Raw genomic sequence first — 12,778 nt, 5'->3', positions numbered from 1 at the left:
GTCTAATGAAAGGGGAAAGCAGGAAGGAAGCACAACAACCTTGAAGGCTGATGCACAAAACGTATTTGTAATGTGGCAGTGATATGGGTTGGGGTGAAAAGAGGCTATTTTTGGTCCTAACCCTGTGAATAAAAACACTGATTTTCCTTCAGGAAGGCTGTACATCAGAAAACACCAGTCTCGACTGAGTGGCGAGCACAGGTGGAGAGAATCCACAGTGCTAAGGGGGGACTCACACAACTCACTGCACCTCGGAACAGCTGCGGTGGAAATCTGAGCGCGCTTCTCCCTTTATCGCTGTTGTTACGGGAGCTCCAAATGCGAGGACAGCTTAAACAGGGAGTGATTTGGTCTTGGGGGATCTATAAACTCACAAGGGATGTCGAGGAAGGACGAGAGGAGCCAGTAGACCCCTAATATCTCTATCCACCTGTTTTTGGTCCGTGTCCGGGCAGCCTGCCCTGCTGGAGCTCGGGCACCTCCTGTGTCTCCAAAGTCCTCCTTCTCTGAGGCTGAAGGGCTGGGGCATCCTGAAGTTGGCCTATTAAATCTCACAATCCCATTTGTGATGTGACTTAAGGAATGGCCCAACCATTACCTAGAATGACATGATAGAAGGGCTGGGATTTGACCATAGGTTGGTCTGACTCCCAAGTCCATGTTCTCTAGGTTAAAGGCAACACATAGCATAACTGTGTTAAGTCTCCCAAGAACTGTGCGTTTGCCATAAACTTCTCCCCAACTGACCTGTCCAGGTCTCACGCTGAGAATTGATTTGGGTTATTATGAACTGAACGTTACCATCAGCCTTGCCATCATTTCTATCATTTCAATGCTTACTGTCATTTGTGCAGTTTATTCTGCCTAACAGAATACATGTAAGAGAAGAAGCATCTGCCTCCATAAATGGATTTCTTCTGGAGAATCCTACTTTGGGATAAGAATTTGCAGTGATTGATGAGTGTGCTTATAAAGGATTAAGAAGCTGACCAGGCTCAAAACCATGGTTCCTTTTGTTTATCTGCACATCTGGTCTGCTTAAGGTCAAATTCCCCCAGGGCCCTCGTCCCCGACCTCTGCCAGGCGGATCTGCGTGGAGAGGTCCTCAGTGCCAGCAATCCTTTGCCTCTTTCCACCGAGCCTGCCAGGAAGAGAAGTATTTAAAGTCCATTTTGAGCTGCGATTTGTCATGGACTCAGGCAGTTAGTGGCACACAGAGCCCAAGGAGAGTGGAGAGAGGGAAGGCTCTGCCTCTCCAGCAAGCTCATCAGTTTTCGCATCAGTCACTGTTAGAGACATCTCCGGTTTGCATTCCCAGCTCAACTGTACAGACAAGAGATCTTTGAGCTTCTCCCTAGTCACCCATATGCTGAGATAACTGGAAAAGATGGGTAATAATAGTTGTTGTAAGCACTTGGGGGCTCTAGGAGGTATCCCTAAGAACTCCGTAGGTAGGGAGGGGCTGCTATTTTTCTTTGAGATGTAAACCTTCAACACAAAATGCATTAGCGTGGAGGTACCAGAAGTCATCTGAAAGAGCGAAAATAGTCCCCATGCCCACACAACTCAAATACAATTTATTTGAACATTGTATTAAACAAAGAAAGGTTTGATCAGAAAGGGGGAGGATTGCTCAGTCACAGAAGCAGGGTAAAAAGAGAGAGAACTGAAGTCAATCAACAGGTAATTTCTGATCCTTTTGGAAGGGGTGTCTCTAATTCGGTGATGGAAGCCATAGACATTAGATGTAAGTGTCATCAACAGACTTCAAGGAGTCAGGCCCCTTTGGTAAGAACATCCTATCCTATCACAGTGCCACTTAAACCTTTAGTCTCCTCTGTCTTGATTCAATGTTCACCAAATAACCTTCAGAAGTTGCTTCCTGTGAACTTCGGCCAACAGAAAGCAGACACAGTGATGACACTGATGTAGAATATCCCCGATGGTGATTTCTCACTAAAAACGTTAATGATGCATTTTGATCTTACACACGGATGTTGTGCTCCTGATGTGTTTCCACAGGGAGCTGGGCCAGTTCCCTCTGTGCTGACACAGGCAGGGCCTTGAGCCTTCAAGCCGAAGAGCGGAACCCAGGCAGCAGGCATGCACTGAGCTGATGCATGCTAAGAAGACACCTGCGGGAGAAGCTGCTGGCACTTCACCTTGACACCTACCTGGGCACAGCTGCATTCCTGGAAGCATTTTCTAAAAAACCATTTTACCTATTTCTAAGTGCACAGTTTAGTGGCATTAAGTACATTTATATCGTTGTGCAACCATCACCACTATCCATCCCCAGAACTTTTTCATCATCCTAAACTGAAACTTGGTGCCATCAAATAATACACCGCATCCCACCTCCCTATAGCATCTGGTGAGCACCATTCTCCTTTCTGTCTCTGTGAATTTGACTGCATGTAAGTGGGATCACACAATATTCGTCTTTTTGTGTCTGATGTGTTTCATGCAGCATAATGTCTTCAAGATTCATCCATGCTGTAGCTTGTATCAGAACTCCCTCCTTGTTAAAGCTGAATAATGTTTTATGCATAGACCACATTTTGTTAAACCATTCATCTACTGATGGATATTTGGGTTGTTTCAATCTTTTGACTCTTGTGAATAATGCTGCTAGAAATATGGGTGTACAAATGTCTATTTAAGTCCCTGCTTTTAATTCTTTTGAATATGAGAGAAAGCATTATACATCTCTGTAGTAGTCATACCTTATCTTTCTCTAGTGCTATTTAGTTTACAGAGCACGTCAACATATTTATCTGACCCTATGAGTAGATAGGTAGGAAGGTAGATAGAGCTATTGTCTTTATTCTGCTTAGGGTTGACTGAGGTTCAAAGAGGTAAGGTGGGAGATCCCGGATTCAGGTGCTGACATTCTTACCACAAGGGGCTCTTTTAATCACAGAGCAATATGTGTAAGGATAGTAACAATGTCTACCTTATTAACTGCTGTATCCCAGGTTCTAGCTCAGGGCTGGCCATAGCAGATGTTCAGTTAACATTTCTTGAGTGAGAGCTTCCCTCCACCATTCCCCTTCAACATGCCCCAATAGCCAACAGCATGAGTGCTGCATGAATACGTAATGGTCCTTCGTTGAGGACCTGAGTTGGCCTTGAAGACCACTATAACATTTCCGAGGGAGATGACCAGGTTCCTGGCTGGCTGATGAAGATCCTCTGGAGTAGGTGCATGACCCACTACTTCAACTCCGATGGGCTTCACAACCCCGGTTTCTGTGGCGAGTGTGTATGTGACTATGCTGAAGAGAGAAATGCTCCTGGACCTACAGATTCGCACCAGAAGAAAACCTGAACTCACTGAGGAACGAGAGCTTCCACAAGCTTTCTCTTGCCCTGTAATTACCCTGAAGACAACTACTGTGGTCACGTGGCTAGATATAATTCATGGCCCAAAGGGGAAAATGAGACCTCGGGAGCTTAATTAGTATTGTCATCATCTAACTTGGAAGAGATTGCAATGAATGTTTGTTATGGCAGCGTTCAAAGAAAACAGTGTTGAAAGTGGGAGAGATGCTATGTCTTCAGAAGTATCTGGAGGCTTCTCCCTCCTTCCCAGACTCATCCATCATCAAAACGACACAGCTCTGGCACTCACTCACTTTGATAAGTCTGTTGTTGAAAATAAACATCAGGAGAACTATTTGGCCGACAAAAGGCACATAACTCATGTTGGACTTAACTCTGCCAAACTGCGGGCTCATAAACAGCAGGTTTGCAGGAGCCTGGGAACAACCACAATCAAATATATCTTTGGGAGAATTGTATCTGTTCGCTATGTTGAACTGTGAGGGTAGAGCTTGTTGCTTCCTTAATACTTCAAGGTATTCATGACCTGGGTGTCAAAGTCCTGGTTGCAGAGCAGGGACCACAGGATTTAGTTAAGCCATCTAGTGTAGACAGTGACTTACCCAAGGTAACACATATAGCCAGCTAGGGTCTTCTTTAGTTTTGTTTTCTTTAAACTTTAGAATTTTCTTTTGGAGGCCGAAGGAGATGGTGGCATACTGAAGCCAATGTCATGGAGATGACCTGTGCTTATAAGAATGTACTGGGGTAAAGAGATGTAGATGAACAAGTACAAGGGCAATGCTAACTGGACAAGGCCCTCCCAATGGACATCCCTCCCCCACCCACTCCCACACAAGTGACCTGTGAAGTTCACGGGTATGTTGTTGAGTTAAATATTCCAGGAAGCCTTGGTGTAGACAATTTGTAATTCATTGCGTAATTACGGGAATTCATTGGATAATTACCAGCTCTCCATGCCACTCTCCTCAAAGGAGACCTGGCCTGAGTATTCTCCAAGTCTGAGCTTTTAGAGATGAGCCCAAATCAATATAGAGCTGAGTGTTGGAGAGTTAATGTCAGAGAGCATTCCAGTTAAAGGATTGATGCCCATGTCCACACATGTTACTATTAGAGTGCCACATGTATATTTAAAGTCTTACACCAAAGTGTAACACGTGCATTCTGCATTTGCAATATCCTGTGCCTAACATTTAAAGTTATTCTCAAAGTAAGTCATTTGGCTTTCTAACAGGGACATTCTTTCATTTTATAACATGTAGTATACTTGTAGTGACCTGTCATTTTTTCTGAATTCAGTTCACCACCCTTGCAAGACAAAGAAGGATTGCCATAAATACAGGAGGGGTGCCGAGGGCAGCCTCTCCCCCTCTGGGCTTGGGTGAGGGAGGTAGGAGAAGGGAGGAGGAGAAGGGAGAGAGTGGCCTAAGCATGCTGAGACAGCCCATGGTGGTCTCCATCACAGCTGAGCCCTAGCCAGGCGTCTCTGGAGGGCCATGGTCAAGTATTGTGTTAAAGATGGTGATTTTGGAATGATTCTAAGCTTACCTGCTGGTGGGAAGAGAAAAGAAGCCAGTGTTTAGTGAACAAATACTATATACTAAGCATTATACATTCTTCATGTCATTGGACCCCACAATAACTCTAGAAGTTAGCCTTATTTTTCCCATTCTATTTTTAAGAAAACTGAGATTCCAGAGATTAAGAAAACTGTGTCAGAATCACACAGGAAGTAAGTGGAACTGCTGAGACTCAACATCCCGGCCACTGCTCCCTCAGGTTGATAGGAGGAAAGAGTGGGCTACAGTCAGTTACTCTTGGTGGGTGGCAACCAGGCAGCAGCTGGCATCAGAAAACTCATTTCCTAGGCAAGGGAACAGAAGGCAGGAACAAACTCATTTTGGGAACGCTGAAGGGTGTGGGGATGGAAGACGGGGGATGCCAGCAATACCATGTGTTCAAGATCTTTTTTTGTGGCGTCCATGGGCGTTATCAAGGCCTTGGAGGGAGAGCCACCTGACAAGGGATGGCTGGAGCAGAGATGGTTTTTGTGTTTTTCTTGTAAAGGCCAGGTGCTTGAAAGATGAGCCCAAATAAATCTTGTTCCCTCAAGCATTTATTGAGCTCCTACTACACAGTAGGTGCTGACACAAGAGTGAACACAATATAGTCTTTGCCCCAAATGAGCTTATATTCTAATGGAGAAAATGAATAAATGAAAAGTAGAATGTGCTTTAACAGATGGTAATAAGCTGAGTGGGGAAAGTGAAGCAAAAACAGAGAACTAGAGGACCAGCGTATGGTGTTTTATATAGGGTGGCTGGGGAAGGCTTCAATGATAAGGTGACATGAGCATGAACTGAAGGGGGGAGCCATTTGACTACCTGGTGGAATTCCATTGCAGCCACAGGAGCAGCAAGTGCAAAGGTCCTGAGGCATGAACGTGTGTAGTACGTCTGAGCGGAGTGGGGGACACAGGGAGAGGATGAATATAGCTAGAGAAATGGCTGGGGCCAGAGAGTGTAGGACTTTTTAGACCACTGGACAAATGTTGGATTTTCTTCTGAGTGTTGTGGGAAGTCATTCGACGGTTTTGAGCAGAGAAAAGTGACATGATTTGGCTTTTACCGTAAAAGGGTCACTCTGGCCACTGTGTTGAGCTCGGCCTGTCCTGGGGCGAGGGTGGAGGCAGGAAGGCCTGTTGAGGCACTGTGCTATCTTTCTGGTGAGGGATGGTGGTTTGCAGCAGGAGGACGGCAGGGGAGGCGGTGAGGAATGGTCACAGTCTGGATATAGTTTAAGACAGAGCAGGTTGGATTTGCTGATTGACTGAAATATGGGGTTTAAAAGGGGCCAAGGATGACTAAGATTTTGGTCCTGAGCAAAGGATAGGAGGGCGTTGACCTTAACTGAGAGGCTGCTGGAGGAGGAGGAAGGAGGTTTTGATGCACGAGTCTGTCATGTGGGCACGGAACCAGGATTTCATTGTTGGGAATATTACCTTCGAGATGGCTGGTGGACATCCAAGTAGAGATCTCTCTGGAGCCTGAAGTGGTCCAGACTGGAGATATAAATTTGGGACTTGTTAGCACTTGGATGGGGTTTACAGCCAAGAAACCAGATGAGATCAACTTGGGGTAATTTAGGGAGAGGAGAGGTCCAAGGACTGAGCCCTGGGGCACTATAATTTTTAGAAGATGAAAAAAAAATGAGAAGACGTCAGCTGGAGATGGAGAAGGAGCAGAGTCCTGGGAGCCAAGTGAAGAAAGCGGTTGAGAGTTGAAATAGGATGAGAATGGAGAGTTGACCATGGCGTTTAGCAACACAGGGGCTAGTGGTGACCACGACGAGCAGCAGGTCACCCTGAATGGAGTGGGTTCAAGAGAGAATGGGAGGAGGGATGTGCGGGGTGCCAGTGCAGACGGCTCTTGTGAGGAGCTGTGCTGCTCAGTGGGGCAGGGAAATGGGGCAGAAGCTGAACTGTGAGGTCAAGAAAGAACTTCCTCCCCCCCTCTTTCTTTTCCTTCCCTCTTTCTTTTCCTTCTTTCCTTCCTTCCTTCCTTCCTTCCTTCCTTTCTTTCAGCTTTCCTTTCCCTCTTCCTTCCTCCCTTCTTTTCTTTCTTTCTTTTTAAAGATGATGGAAATGCTGCCGGTTTGCGTGCTGCTGCTCCCCACCTGGTAGGGGAGGGAGGTGGAGGGGTGGCCCCCAGGGGCAGGGAGGCCCCACCCAGAGAAGGGGAGGGGCAGAGCTGCAGGGCACAGGCAGGCAGGCAGGTGAAGTGGGTGGAGGAGTAGGGGCTGGAGGCAAGGACACAGCTGAGGGGAAGACACAAACAGAGGTGCCGAAGTTGGAAGGAACGAGAAAAAGGGGCAACATTGTTAGTCTGAAACTGAGGGAGTTAGTCAGCATCCTGGGGGAGTGTGGCAGGAAATAGAGTAGGATTTCTGGGAAGCACCAAAGGCCATTTGAAGGAAGCAACTGTGAGTATAAAGTGAATGAAATTCATGAAATCCAAATGTATTTCTTAACGCAAAGCAAATTCATTGTAAGGTAGTTTAAATTCTTTAAACCTGATTCCTTGTTTTCCTGAAACCTACAAGGACTCCCTTTCCATCCAGCATCAAATCCAAACTCCAGCCTGTGCCACTCTCTGCCCACTTAAGCTTGCTGTCTACCAGTCCCCAGCTCAAAGCCTGCCTTCTGCCGAGTGGGTCCCCTCCCTGTTCTGCCCAGTGCTGCCTGTCGGTCAGCTCTTGTTCATGCAGTTCCCTCTGCCTTTCCTTCACCTAAGCAGCACGTCCTCCTGGAGTCCTCTCACCGCCCCAGCTTTCCTTTTTCTGTATTTTATTTAAAAAAAATTTTAAAATATATTTTACTGGTTATGCTATTATACTTGTCCCATTTTTTCTCCCCTTTATTCCCCTGTGCCTTGTACCTGCCCCCACCCCCCATCATTACCCCACCTTAGTTCATGTCCATGGGTCGTACATATAAATTCTTTGGCTTCTCCATTTCCCATACTATTGTTAACCTCCCCCTGTCCATTTTGTACCTGCCATTTATGCTTCTTATTCCTTGTACCTTTTCCCTCATCCCCTCCCTTCCCAAATCCACTGATGACCTTCCATGTGATCTCTGTTTCTGTGAATCTGCTCCTGTTCTAGTTGTTTACTTCGTTTGTTTTTGTTTTTTAGGTTTGGTTGTTGATAGTTGTGAATTTATTGTCATTTTACAGTGCATATTTTTTTATCTTCTTTTTCTTCAATAAATCCCTTTAACATTTCATACAATAAGGGCTTGGTGATGATGAGCTCCTTTAACTTGACCCTATCTGGGAAGCATTTTATCTGCCCTTCCATTCTAAATGATAGCTTTGCTGGATAGAGTAATCTTGGATGGAGGTCCTTGCCTTTCATGACTTGGAATACTTCTTTCCAGCCCCTTGTTGCCTGCAAGGTTTCTTTTGAGAAATCAGCTGACAGTCTTATGGGAACTCCTTTGTAGGTAACTGTCTCTTTTTCTCTTGCTGCTTTTAAGACTCTCTCCTTCTCTTTAATCTTGGGTAGTATAATTATGATGTACATTGGTGTGTTCTTCCTTGGGCCAACTTCTTTGGGACTCTCTGAGCTCCCTGGACTTCCTGGAAGTCTATTTTCTTGGCCACATTGGGGAAATTCTCCTTCATTATTTGTTCAAATAAATGTTCAATTTGTTGCTCTTCCTCTTCTCCTTCTGGCAGCCCTAGGATTCAGATGTTGGAGCATTTGAAGTTGTCCCAGAGGTTCCTAATCCTTTCCTCAGGTTTTTGAATTCTCGTTTCTTCATTCTGTTCTGGTTGAATGTTCATTTCTTCCTTCTGCTCCAAACCATTGATTTGAGTCCTGGTTTCCTTCCTATCACTGTTAGTTCCCTGTACATTTATTTCACTTTTCATAACCTTCACTTTTTGCTCTAATTTGTGACCATACTTCATCATTTCTGTGAGCATCCTGATTACCAGTGTTTTGAACTGTGCATCTGATAGGTTCACTATGTCTTCATCACTTAGTTGTATTTTTTTCTGGAGCTTCAATCTGTTCTTTCATTTGGGCCATATTTCTTTGTCTCAGCATGCCTGTTACATTGAAAGGGGCAGAGCCTTAGGTATTCACCAGGGTGGGGCAACCCTCTTTGCTGTGTTGTGGTGTTGCATGTGGGGGAGGGGTCTGAGAAGGAATAAAGTCCCTTGTTCAGCTCTCGGTTGGCTTTCAGTCACTTTCTCTGCTACCCACAAGCAAATTGGGACCTTCTGCTGCTGATTGCTGTGTGGATGGGTTTGTGTACATTCTAGGGCCCTGTGGGTCTCTCCAACAAACTCTCCTGTGAGGCTGGGAGTTTCTCCTGCCCCCTCAATACCCACAGGTTTTTTCAGTCAGAGGTTTTGAGGCTTTATTTCCCTGCTCTGGAACCCTGGGTTGTGTGGTCTGTCTCACTCCCCAGTTGTTCCTCCTGGTTTATCTGCATGCAAATATGGGGCTGCCTGTCTGCCAGCCACCGCCTCACCCACCTCATCATCCAGCCACCTCCTAGGTGCATGTCCTCTCTCCCCTCGCTGCCTGTCTCCATCCCTCCTACCGGTCTGGATGAATGCTTCTTGTTTAACTCCTTGGTTGTTGGACTTCTGTACAATTCGATTTTCTGGCAGTTCTGGTTATTTTTTGTTTTTAAATTTGTTGTTGTCCTTCTTTTGGTTGTGTGAGGAGGCACAGTGTGTCTACCTATGCCTCCATGTTGGCTGGAAGTCCCCTTTCTCTGCGTTTCCTTCAGGCTGTAGGCCGTGGCTTACAGTGGTTGTTTTCTGATTACATTACCTGGGACAGCCTGTTTCCTGCATAGATTGGATGTGCTTGAGGTTAAGGGCAACTCTTCTAGCCAGGGGCATCTAAAAATATCTCATAATGTGATTAAGGTGCAAAAAAAGAGGGCAAAGTTGGCTGCTGAGCCCCAGGCAAGGACCCCTGACTTCCTTCAAATGGACCTGGTAGCACTCAGTTCCAAAACCCTCCAGCACACCTTTGCACATTGCATTCAGCAACTATTAAAGATGACACCCAGGTCAGAACCTAAATATCAATAATTCTCCCAGGCTTCCCCCTTTCCACAGCTTCTCAAGAGCCCATGGATTTAGATGGAGTTGGAGGAGCTGCAGGGGAGGTGGGAGTGTTTGTGTTTCCTCTGTGATCTTTGTCAGTGAACCAGAGAATCTTCAGCTCTTCCAAGCTGGCACAGAGGTGACCTGTATTAAGGCCTCTCTACCCCCTGCGTGGCTTCCAATTGAGCCCCATGCAGTTATTAGAGGGATAATGGGATTCATTTCAGCAAGGACTGCCTGAAAGGACTGCCTGGCTGGGGCTGAGCTTATTTTAATTTTCAATGTTAATAAACTTGTGGCTACGGCTTTTTTCACACCGATGTGCTGCACACCTCATTTCGCCCGGCCGTTAGGCAATTACCAGCAGTGCCTCTGTTCCCAGCACCTCTTAAACATGCAGCAATTATGCTTATTTGGTGAATGATGATGAAACTTGGAGGAGGCAAACGCACTGATGTAGAACTTTCTTCCTGATTTCCTCAGGTGTGCACCGAGCACATCTCTTCAGTGAAAAAATGGGGCTACAGTTACAGCCTTCATCATAGCAGAAATGTAGCATGCACCCCCTCCTGCATCCCTGACCTGGACCCACCAGCTGCCACCAGAACCAGCCCTGGCTGACCTAGACCTCAGACCCCCCAGTGCCGGGCTGTTGAAACAGCCATTATTCAGGTTGGAAAATGAGCACCTAATGTTCTTCATTTATTTTGAAATGGGAAATTTTCAATAGGTCTTAAGTGCGTATTAATGCATCGAGAGCAATGATCCCTTTATTTACAAAGTTGTTTAATTCCTCACTTTTGTGCTCCTTGTGGGTCTGAGTGGATTTCTCATTTGCCCAGTTACTCTGTGATTTTCACAGCAGCTTAAACAACCCTACTTCTCCCCCTTTGCAAGCCTTTGAATGATACCCAAGCAAAGCAACTGCCAGTCTGACTTCTGACTCCATTTGCAAAATCTTCCTGGGTTTGAAGAATGGTTTCACATGAGGGGACAGTGGGACAGTGTGTGGACTGGAACACAGAGACAGGACATAGGTCTGCATCCAGAGAGCAGTGCCCTTGCCCTTGGCCAAGAACACAGCTCCCCCACTGCTCTGTGGTGCCATGGTCCCATTCAACAGTCTTCCTCCACCTGACCCAGTTACTGCCCAGTGCCAGCCTGCTTGCCTGCAGTGTTCCCAAGCCCCTGGTTCCTAATGGGCACATTTCAGTCATCTTCAATGAGGGACAGGCAGTGTGTGAACTCCTGTCATGTCAGGGCTCCCTTTTAGTGGTACTGACATCACCGTAGTGGGTTGACACTTGTTACCTTTTTAAAGAAATGGAAAAGACAGAATAGAATAGAAAATATTGAAGTGCATTGCACCTGGTGATAGTATTACAGTATTTCACTAAGGTTTGGTTTTGCTTTGTTCATTCAAAAAATAGTTATTGAAGAGCTATTCTGTAGTGGGCAGTGTTCTAGGAGCTGGTTTCAGTGAGATGATTATATCTGTGTCCACTTGTAGGTATCTGTGCACTAGATCACAGTATAAACTGTATCTCTTACTATGGACTGGTATAGAAAATTTTTGAAGAATCCCTGACATAGTTCCCAGCATCCCCCAGGATCGAAACATCCCCAACCTATTTCTGTCTCCAAGGTTCTCACTGGCCACCCTGAGCCTTGTTTGGTTCCAGAATGCAGTGCTCTTCGTGGCCCAGTGCTTACCCGACAGGTTTCAGTGTGTGCTTTTTGACTTTTTTACCTTTCAGTGTCTGCCTTACTCTCTGGAGTCAGGAGCTAGAGCTAGGCATTCGGAAGCACAAGGCTCAGACAGAGGAGGTGGTCAGCGACACAGGTGGCAGAGACCCAGGTAGCACATCCGCCAAATGATGCTGGGCTTGAACCCATTCAATCAGTTCAGGTGAGGCGTTTTCACAGAACACGCACAGTGCCCAGGGCCAGTGAGAGCCCTGGCGGGGTGAGCAGGACAGCATTTCTCAAGGCAACACTAATGAAGACTATTCTCATCTCTCGCAAAACTTCCTATGGTGTCTGTGGCATTTGCTACAACCACAAATGGACAAACCGTTAATTTAGAGAAACTTCTATTTTTATGAGTGCAAAAATTCTGAATTGGCGGATGATTGTGTGTGAGTACGTAACCTCATAGGCGGTTACATACCACTTCTCCATGCTGCTTGGCTGCATTTTTAGTGAAGGCTCCCAGAATGCCTTTGGGACTGCTGCCCTTTCAAATGTTAGGCTCACCATAGGGACTGAGTCAGTCATGGTAACTGGAACTTGCATCTGAGCTAAAACTGGAGCAAGATAGGCATTAAGATATGTGGGAGCCAGCCTCACATTCAAAGAGGGCCTCGCCTAGACTTTTGGTGTTCTGGTCAAATGAGGCTACCTAACCATTGAAGGAAAATGGTTTTCATACCACCATTTCCTATATGAGACAACGTTACTGATGGAGACTTACAGATTAAACAAATCATGTCATTATGAGTAGCACTATTATATTACACTGTTTTTTTGGTGTTAAAAGCTTTAGATAGTCAAATGTCTACACTTTTTTGTAACTTCAATTTTGTAATAGAGCAAGGTGTCTGTGGCTTTGGCTAGGTCAGTTAGAGAAGATTGATCCAGGACATGCCCGAATGTCAACTCCATGAGGATACTAAGTGGAAGCTGTTCTAGAAAAATCATTTCATGCCCCTCTCCCTTGGCTAAGGAAAGGTAGAAACAGAATCCATTCCTGCTCACAAAGCACTTTGGACAGTCTCAGGGCCACACGGATGTTATAGATG

The 12,778-nt window shown here is 45.8% G+C and overlaps 1 long non-coding RNA gene across 1 annotated transcript in view; it reads left to right on the top strand.

Moving 5' to 3' along the window:
* The window catches only part of LOC123811064, a 66,552-nt gene extending 64,003 nt beyond the window's left edge, over positions 1-2,549 (top strand). Inside the window, exon 4 of the long non-coding RNA XR_006784344.1 lies at positions 2,023-2,549. This is a non-coding gene — a long non-coding RNA (uncharacterized LOC123811064). The remainder of the gene's footprint in view (positions 1-2,022) is intronic.
* The last annotated feature ends 10,229 nt before the right edge of the window (positions 2,550-12,778 follow it).

Source organism: Phyllostomus hastatus, unplaced genomic scaffold (genome assembly GCF_019186645.2).
Source record: "Phyllostomus hastatus isolate PE091 unplaced genomic scaffold, TTU_PhHast_1.1 phas_scaffold_78, whole genome shotgun sequence".
NCBI classification, from domain to species: Eukaryota; Metazoa; Chordata; class Mammalia; order Chiroptera; family Phyllostomidae; genus Phyllostomus; species Phyllostomus hastatus.
This window is presented reverse-complemented; position numbering and strand designations above follow the sequence as displayed.